The sequence below is a fragment of the Semicossyphus pulcher genome, unplaced genomic scaffold, assembly GCF_022749685.1.
Source record: "Semicossyphus pulcher isolate SPU_LCO1_2020_fin unplaced genomic scaffold, fSemPul1.0.p SCAF_13, whole genome shotgun sequence".
NCBI lineage: Eukaryota > Metazoa > Chordata > Actinopteri > Labriformes > Labridae > Semicossyphus > Semicossyphus pulcher.
This window is the reverse complement of record NW_027211637.1, coordinates 4454914-4464590: the sequence shown is the minus strand read 5'-3', so window position 1 is coordinate 4464590 and position 9677 is coordinate 4454914. Positions and strand designations below refer to the sequence as shown.

At 44.0% G+C, this 9677-nt stretch overlaps 1 protein-coding gene across 1 annotated transcript in view; it reads left to right on the top strand.

The window, feature by feature from the left end:
- Positions 1–5595: 5595 nt before the first annotated feature.
- Positions 5596–9677, top strand: part of LOC138590044 (plexin-A1-like) — a 294703-nt gene continuing 290621 nt past the window's right edge. The window contains exon 1 of the mRNA XM_069660575.1: positions 5596–5715. The gene's annotated coding sequence lies outside the window, so the exon portion shown is untranslated. The remainder of the gene's footprint in view (positions 5716–9677) is intronic.

Genomic DNA, 9677 nt, shown 5'->3' with positions numbered 1-9677 from the left:
AAAAATACATGTTAACGTCCCTGCGGATCTACCCAGAGAGGGGAGTGATGGGAGGTCACAGAGCAGTCAACGTTCACACCACCAATATGAAAACCCCCATGGGCAGCCCTGCACATCAAACAAGCTGATTGGCTCGTTCGACTTCCAATAGGGAAGTCGGTTTGAAAAGAAAAAGAAATATATGCTCATGTCTTTTTAAAAGAAACATCAAAGCGGGCTTCTCAAAACACCTGTGCACTCATCCGATCCTGCAGCACCAGGTTCAGGGACAGCTCCATCCCTCAGGCCAGACGGCTGTTGAACTGTTGAACTTTCAAGCTCTCAAGCGCAGCATGGTGACCCTTTACTCACACCGCAGTTACACACTGCACTGCCTGTCTCACCCTGCCAATAACCTGCCCACATTCAAGTCTATCATTTTATCAAATATATTAATACTGCTCTATTTTATGTCTCATCTTAGATCCTTTTCATTTGTGTGTTTTCATTTTTACTTCCTGTTAGAGCATTTTAAAGGGAGTACAATTAATTGTAGTTGTAGCTTCTCATGTACCTACAGAGACTTCCCACCAACACCTCCGTTCCCCCTTATACCTGCAGAGCATTTCGTCACCTTTCAGCCACTGTTTTGACTTCATGACCTGCAATCATGAAGTCAAAATCAGTTTTAAAACCTTTTATTAAATAAAATGAATATCTCAAGCTCACAGTCTGATAGCTGTCCACACTGGGTTTGCGCACAGACCTTGATCTTTACATGGGAAACCAACAAAGTGGTTTAGACTGAGCCCAACATCAGGATTCTAGCCAATAAGCAACAGGTAGTGTTACACCCCTTTCCGACCAAAATTAGCACGTTGACGTGGGTTTTTCAGACCCGGGATGACCCGCTAATAAATGCTGATTGTCTTGTTTCCCATTGCCAGTTGAGTATACTCCTGTCGCTCTCTTTTCTGCTGCGTCACCGTCTGACGTCACAAACGTGCCGGAAACAGGGTTAGTATCCAGTGAAGATGGTTAGGTCTTTATTGTGTCTATTACTCATTCAGTCTATTTATCAATGTTCGAGCGTTGCTTGGACGGAGATGGGCGGATGTTTGTATCTGAGATGACGAGGAGTTGCAGAAGTTACTGACGGAGCATAGCATCACGCCAGAAAGGGGGCGGAGATTAGCGTGTCGACCCAGGTTTTGTGTTCCCATCAAAGCCGATCCGAGTCAAGGAGATAATTACCTGGGTCTACTGCAGAGTCATTTGACCCGTCTGAATGTTCATTGTAACCTTTCCCACCAAGCAAAATAGCCCAGTGTTAGCAGGTTTTTTGGAGAGTGAGAAAGGGGCTTAAGTGTGCTGCACGCCGACCTCTGCCGGGCACTCTTCCTCTTCCATGTCCTCAACCATGAGGGAGGGAGTTACTCGAGGATAGCGCTAAATTGTTTCCTCAATTTGAGGCTAACTTACCAAAATTGGGCAGCAGAGTCTCCAAGTATTTCTTTAGTTTGCCTTTCTTTAGCTCGTTGCAAGAGTCGTTACTCGGGCAATGCACATTCATGAATTTAAGGGGGCGGAGCTTCTGAAGCAGCACTTAGAAGGGGGTGTATTTGCAGCTGTTCAAAGTGTGAAAAGGCTGTGATGATTCCATGGTACACTCCTTTCCCAGCACTGAACAGCACAACTAATTAGCAACTAGCTGTTGAACATAATGCAGTGTTTAGCAGATAAAGAGCCTGGTGTTTTCCTCAGGAGTTTCTGGAGAGCAGATATGAGAAGAGATGAATGTTTGACTTAAATGTGTAATGTGACAAAAACAATGAACTAATGCAACTTTAAAGTTGCTGCAGAAATTACATCTGTGTTTAGGAGCATTTCTGTCACTTTATAATATGCTGTTATTTTAAAAGGAGCGAGTTTGCATAGTGTACGGATAAAATACATTGATATTACATTGGCTATTGCACCCTTAAAGTCGAGCTGAAACGGCATTTCCGAGAGTATCTAGCTTCCGTATCAAGACGTGTTTCTGAGTGAAACAGGATGTGCAGGCGGGACATATCATTAGAGGGATTTGATTTGACCGAGCGTTCTTGGTGCTCTGCGGCTAAATGTTGCAGATTGATTGGTTGAAATTGTTTGGTGCTAACTTACGTAAGCACGCGTGAAATTTAGTTTTACCGGAAGAAAAAATGATCGGATTTTGATACAAGAATACGAAGAAATTGATTTTCTGTCCTATATTGTCAAATAGATGCACAATATTACCGGGGATGTGATCTAAAAGGATTAAAATGACATTTTTCATTTCACCTCGACTTTAAGACTCAGAGTTGTATCCTGGAAGAAGCTGCTCTTTCTTTTTGTTGTGTTTCTACTGTTGTCAGTGTTCATAATGAAGTTAGAGGTTATACCACATGGTATTGTTGATTCAGTTTAACTTACTGAGTCATGTGAATATTAAATGAATACATGGCAGTGTGTCCTGCAGCAAATGATCATAAACGGGCAAACACAAGTTTATCGTGTTTTCACCATTTCCTTTTCAGCCAAAACAGCTGTTGAACAACAAATGCAGAAATGTTAGCTTTCAGCTGAGTCTGACTCGTGCTTTTCAGCTAACATAAACACAAGTCTTTAACTGAACGTGAATAATAATCATACTGATCTAAACTGATAAAGATACCAGCTTCAGGAGCAGAACAGGGCAGATGAAATGAACTCTAAGACCTGCAGTTCCTCACTGAACAGCGTAAGAGCAGGAGAGCGAGCAGAAAGGATGTTCACACATGCACAACCACCCGCACACGTACTGTAATCTGAGCAGCAGAGTATCATCTGTGTAACCACATCCTCTGTCTCTGTGTGGAGAGGACACCTGACACCCCATCGCCCTGTATGAAAACTCCCGAGTCATCACTAATATGGGCAGGAATATCAACATTTAATATGCACAAGGGGACCGCAAAGGTCAAAGCAGGGGCCCAGGAGGAAGAAAACTGCACGATTCTGTGCAGATGAGCAAAAACATCACCTCTCTTCTATCATTAATTCATTCCCTGTATTTGAATGCTTGCAGTGGATGTCATGACTGGAAAACTGGAGAGCTTTTAGGTTTTACATCCTTGTGCCACAGATTTTAGTTCTGTATGCCATCAAAATTAACCCACCTATAGGTTTTTCTGACAATATCATTGTATCATTATTTTATTTGCAGACAAGAGACATTTTCAAAACTCTCTTTGATAAATGCAGTTAGACGTGGTATCATCTGAACACTGCCAAAAGGCCTCATTTAGGAATCATTGCAGGAAAAGCACAGGTGTTACGCATAACCTTAACGACGGCTCTGTTCAAGTGTCCCGGGAAGCCGTGACAGAGTGACAGAGAGGCAGCATGAACAATAAGGTGCCTGAAACTGAAGTTATTATTTGACTCTCCTTCCTTGACCGCACCAAAAAGACTACTTGCAACTGCATGACCAAGTCTTCCTGAGGTGAGTTACATCTGCCTGAAAAGGTATGATCAAGTTAATAAGTTGTTAAAGCTAATGTGCTAGCATGCCTACTTACGCTACTAACCCAGTAGACACAGTGAATATTAGCATTAAATAGGAGTTGTGTTTTTGGCCACCTGCAATATTTATTCACCGTTTTTATCTCCTCCATCCCATCACCATTTTTTAAGGTTCAAGAGCAACTGAATGCTTTACTATGTCGCTAACCTCTATTATTGTCCTCTCTTTGGTACAATGGGTTTATCAGAGGTCTGTAGCTGGAGCCGAGCTGAGCAAAGCAGTGAGACCAAAGCCATACAGTAAATATGCTGCATAACAGACAGTATGAACCAGTGGACGTCGCCACTGTAGAGTTAGAGGGCTGGCATTTTAATGCAGTTAGGTCGACATTTTGGCCACCTTGTGTTTTTTTCTATTTAGAAATGACAATATTCGGACAACAGGATGCTGGTGAGGAGAGAGGAGTTAGCACAAGCCAAGTTATCAAGTTTACATGGTTATAAAGTCTATACCTAAGGTTAATTCATTAGCTGTCTAATTAAAGATGATTTTTTTGGCTTATTATACAGACAGCTGAAGAGAGACAGGAAATGGGGGGAGTAGAGAGTGGAGGATGACATGCACCAAATGATCAGCAGACCAGGAGTCAAACCTGCGATCAGTGCGCCGAGGACTGCACGTACATGAGGCGCCCTGTCCCCCAACCGAGCTAAACCAGCGCCCCATTAGCCGGCTAATCAGCTAGTTAACGAGTTAAGCTAACAAGCCAGGTGACATGAATACCTGCTTATTAGTGTTAACACATAAACAAAATTATACTACAATTTCACTGACCAAACAAACTGGAGTACAGATTTTTGCTCAGTCTGTTAGTACAGTTAAATGCACATTGTATTTGCCTCCTATATGCATAAAAAACACAAACTTGGCTGAGATTCCAAAGCTAGCAGCACCCACCTGCAAATCAAAGTTGCCATGCCCGTAATTATGCATCACTTTAAGCCTTAATATAATTAAAATTGGTGGTAAAAACTTGCCATGAATGGATAAATGAGCTGCAGAGACCAAAACCAATTTTTGTACCAGGCTGTGAACATGTTCAAATCGCTGTCAGGTCTGGTATTTCAATATGAGGCCGCCTCTGTTCGTTTGAGGAACTGCAGTTGTTGGTTGTTGTTGGCTTCATTTTTCAGCCCTGAACATTGCTGCTTCTGTAAAGATAGTGTCTGTTTGGAAACAGCACAATGATGTTAAATGATTGAGAATTTGAATATACAATCGACCTTTTTCATCTGTGAAAAAAGATGTTTCAGAGGGGGAATATTCTGTAAACGAGCTCCAGCAGGCTGTGGTCTTTGGTGAAGTAACGGACAAGGCCAACGCTGCCGATAGAGATGATTTGTGAAGTTCCAAGGGAGCTGACCTTAAGCAGTGAACGCTATTGAATAGATACTCACAAACACACACGCCATGTGGTTACACACGCGAACAACTACATTGATGTGCATACATGCATGCACAGACCCTTCTACAGAAAACACAACTTCACATTTTACATACATACATTCACACACTAAGATAAAAGATAAATAAAATCAGAAACACACAAAAGAACATAATTACACACACACAGAGGCACACAGTGTGAGCAGCATGAAGACATGAAAACAGTGCAGTGCCTCTCTGCATGCATTATAAGGTGGCACAAGCAGTCAATCAGGCTGAATTGACGCAGCCTTTTATCAGGAATACATCAAAGAATCTGATTCCATCAAAACAACCTTTGTCATGTCTTTTATGAGCCTCAATCAGTAGAGAAGCAGCGTGAGAACACACGGAACCCGCAGCCTGTGCCGCGTCCAATGCTGCCACCTATGCGCGCCATGGAAAAGTGCGTCCAGCGAGCCGCTGTAACGCTCTTTCGCAGCCAGGGGGCGCACTCATGTCACTAACCTTTCTCTCTCTCCCTCTCTCTCTCTCTCTTTCTCTCTACCAGGGGATGCCGGAGTCTAACCGCAGCTCTCCTCTCATTCATGCTGAGCGCTGCTCTCCTGTGCGCACGGAACTGCAGAGCTGAGCGTTGGAACCGGTGCTGCTGCTGCTGCTGCTGTCTGACGAGCCCGCCGGGAATGGAAATGTCTTCTGCTGCAACTCTGACATCCTAAAAAACATGCCAAACAGGACAGACGCGAAGGGCGGTTTGATCAGTAAGTACAGGCAAACTTTTTGTGGTTGTTAATCATCTCCTTGCTGGTTTTGGAGTTTTTTTCACATCCGAAATGTTGGTGACATTCCTGCCTACCCATTCCTCTACTTGTCCTCCTTCGTACCCTCCGCCTGTGTTTCTCTCCCTACGTCTGCGTCTTTACCATGACCACACATGGACCCGTTTAGGCTGCGGGAGAAATCAGGCGTTCTGTTGTTGTTGTTTTTTCTCATTTTTGCGCTTCGTCACATCGCATGGCTTGTTTTGCGCACACAGAGGGAAACAGTCAGACGCATGCCGAGGTTGCGGATCCCCGAAATGACTGAACGTCCCCCCGTTCTTTCTGCTGGAATTGGTCAAGTTGTTGAAGGTGAAGCGTTGCCTTATACCTCACTGGCAAGCAGCTGCGGATTTTTGGATGCAAACTGGCAGCATGAATAGGTTGTGTATAAGCTCCACGGGGGTGTCTCATCTCCCACATGCTCGAGCTTTAATGGGAACATTTCAGATCACATGAGTATTAAAGGAATGTTGGTATGGTGGCGATGGTATAGTGATGCCTGCCTTTAGACTTGGTAGTAAATTGTAGCCGAAATTAACGCTCTGCTGAGGACACACAAGCCCTTATAGAGTAATATTGGAGTTTGGTATGTGTAGCTGTTGTGTTTTATTGTGATGGTTCTTTGCTGAAAAATAGGACTGGACCCAGCAGGGATGGGAACATGGTTGCATCTGTGCTCAAGACACGAATTAAACTTCACTGTGTGCGTGCATGTATGCATATAGATGCAGATACCATGATCTTGTGTGTACAAGTTTGTAAATGTACGCAGCTGGGTGCCTATTTGTGCTTGTTTACACGGAAGATGTAAATGTTTGAAAGTGTGTGTAGCTGTGCAGAATGTTTGACCTGTCAGTGTATGTGTGCTGATGTGTGTGTGTTTGCCCTCACACTCCCACACATAAACACACACGCACAGCACCATCATTTTGGAGCAGCATCAACGTGCTCTGACAGTTTTGTGTCACCTTATGAATTTTTGACTTGAAATGCGTAGGTGAGGCAGACAGGCTGATTTGGAGAGACTACGGGCGCAGAGCCACCAGTTTGGCTGCCAAGCACACAGAAAAAAAAACTCTTTAGGTTGTGTGTGTGTGATAGAGAGAGCGAGAGAGGAGAGAGTCGTCTCTTTGCATGCTCTGAATCTCCTCTCATCTCCCTCTCTCTCCCTTCTTATCTCTCTCCAGGGTGAACTTGTGAGGATGAGTGTGAGATGATGTGGGAGCTGTGGAGGAGATGCAAAGAGATGTATGCTGGAAGAAAGACTTCTCCCCCTCGCTCTTATGTGTGTGCCTGTGCTGGGACGCGTTGATAAGGCAGAAACCCTGAGCATCACCTCCACTTTGGAGCTGAGGCGTGACATGCAAAGTGACTGCATGCATAGTTATAGCGACATAATGACTTGGGAACATATTAGTTCCTGTTTAACCCGCAGACACACTCTGTTTTCAGAGGTTTTAGCCTGGAATGAGTCACAATCATCAGACCCCCGACGACAGCGGTGCTGCATGCGCTTTGAGCTGCCTGTAACCTAATTACCTAGTTTATTCTTGGAGTCTTTTATTATTAATTTGTTCTTAGAGGAGATCATCCTTTCTCCCCGCTCTCCATGTATCCACCTTCACCATGTATCAGAGACATTTAGTTGGAGTTCAGTCACATTTACAGGAAGATCTAGGATGACAGTTCCCATGTGAGTGCCTGCGCTGGTTGATCGCAGTTTTAAAACAAAGACATCATACTCTCTTCTAGTTCTTTGTGCGTGATGTGACTACACTTATGTAATATTTATATAGGTACTGATGCTGTGGTTGTGCTGCTCAGTAGTCGTAGTAACGGATGCGGTATCAAAGTGGCTGTAAGCACAGTAGATGGGTTGGCATTTTACAGCAATTTCATGTGATTTAACCAATTATATGTCCTTATTGTTGTAAGCCGCGTGGTCTCATTGAAACACATGAAACGACCAGGAATTCTTGACAGCTTATTACGTGGTGTTGGTGCATAATGTGATAAAGCAAACGAGGGTCCTGTCTGTGGCAGACACACAGAAGCTGATGTCGCATATGAGGCGAAAAGCCAACTTATTTACTTCTGCGTCATGTACATCATTTGATGTCATGTGTGTTTGTGACTTAACTGATGTAAGTAGACATATTAAGCCACACCACCTTTTCTTCTACACCTAACCAAACGGTGGTCATTTCACTAAGGCCTTCTTCTTCTCCACCGTGCACTGTGTACGGTTTCCATGGTGGGGCCATGTCATGTGTTTGCTCGTCAGTAGCACAGAAACAACGGCAATGGAAAGTCAGTGATGATCCTTTTTGTACCAGACCCACGGATGTACAAGTCCTGGGTAAGACCAAAGCTCAATCTTGACTTACTTACTGTTTGTGTAATTTAAGGTGTACGTACGAAACTTTACTGAAATTGGGACTTTTTAAAAACTAAAACCACAGTCAAAACAAGACGTTTTTATGCCTAAATGTAACCATAGTGCCAACATTAACGCAGTGTCAGAAAAGATTATTTTCTGCTTCATAGTTTGCATTAGCATTGTGTCTGCGATGCCAGCAAGCAACAGTATACAGCACGTCACCATCATGTAATTGTCATTGCTAAGAGGTAATTTCATGTATTTCTGTTGGACCTCTCATTTCCTCTCATCACTGAAGCTGTAGTCTCTGATAACATGTATGAGAGCTGATTTAAACTGCTGCAACTTCCTTTCCTGTGGACCGAAGTCTCTTTGTTTCGCTTCATGACACTGAGTGTTTGAGCCACATTAGTGAGAATGGACTCTGTGAACTCGCCAGCTTGCCCAGCAGGAAAACGGTTGTGCTTGGGTTAAAACACCTTCCACCTAGGGGAGCGTGAGTGTGTGTGTGTAGGGGGATCAGGTGGGTGTGTGGGGGTCGGTGTTGTGTCAGTTACCCTCAGCGGCTCAGCGGCTCAAGCACCAGCTGAGCTGAGAGCTGCAGACAATCGACTATGCACCCTGCGGTCCGTCTGCATCGAGCCGCTTCATACTTCAAATGCCTGTAATAAATAAAACCAAGGAGGAAAGGAGGCAATAGAATGACAATAAAGCAGATTGATAAAGCAGTTTCAACTCATTCCATTTGAGAAACACCCAGAGGAAGGGTGTGCTATCATATCTTGTCCATAGGATGTAATGAAAATGGCATTTAGCTGAGGGTTTTTATTCCGAGTGCCTACATTTAAATGCTGCTGCGGCGGCCCCAGCGGGAGCTGAAGCACCGATCCAGCAGTGTTAGAGCCACGCTCCCTGCCTGTCGAGCTGCTGAGGACCTGACTGCCAAGTAAGCTGATATTACACGGCAAACTACCAGTTTGAGTCTCTCCTCCAGCTCAAGTTGTTTGAACCGCTTTTGGAATGCAATTTATCTGATCAGCGCACGCAGGCATGTCGATCAAATTACAGTGATTGACTTGTTCAAACAGGAAGATGACAGATGTGATACGAGAGCGCCAAGCAAGTTTAAACAGTGAAACATCGCCGCTAGGTTACATAATCGATTATACCCAAAATCCATGAGGCGTTGACAGGCGCTTTTCTCCCTCTGCTTGCTGTATCTGTCTCCGTCTGTCATTTCAATGTGGACCGATCATTTTAGATTACACTTACTCCGCAGAATAGCAGCAGTCAACAATTAAAAAACACCTGGATTCAACACAGAATAAACCTTATATAGAGCTTCATATGTTATGATCAGAGGAACATCCAGGGAGCCGGTTTTATGGATGCACGAGAAGACAACTGTTCCCATCAGGAAAATGAGAGCACATAATAAAGTGCCGAGTTCGGATGGTGTAATCTATAATTTAAAACTATCTCAGTAACTCATACGGAGCCTCTTCACATCATGTCGTCTGTA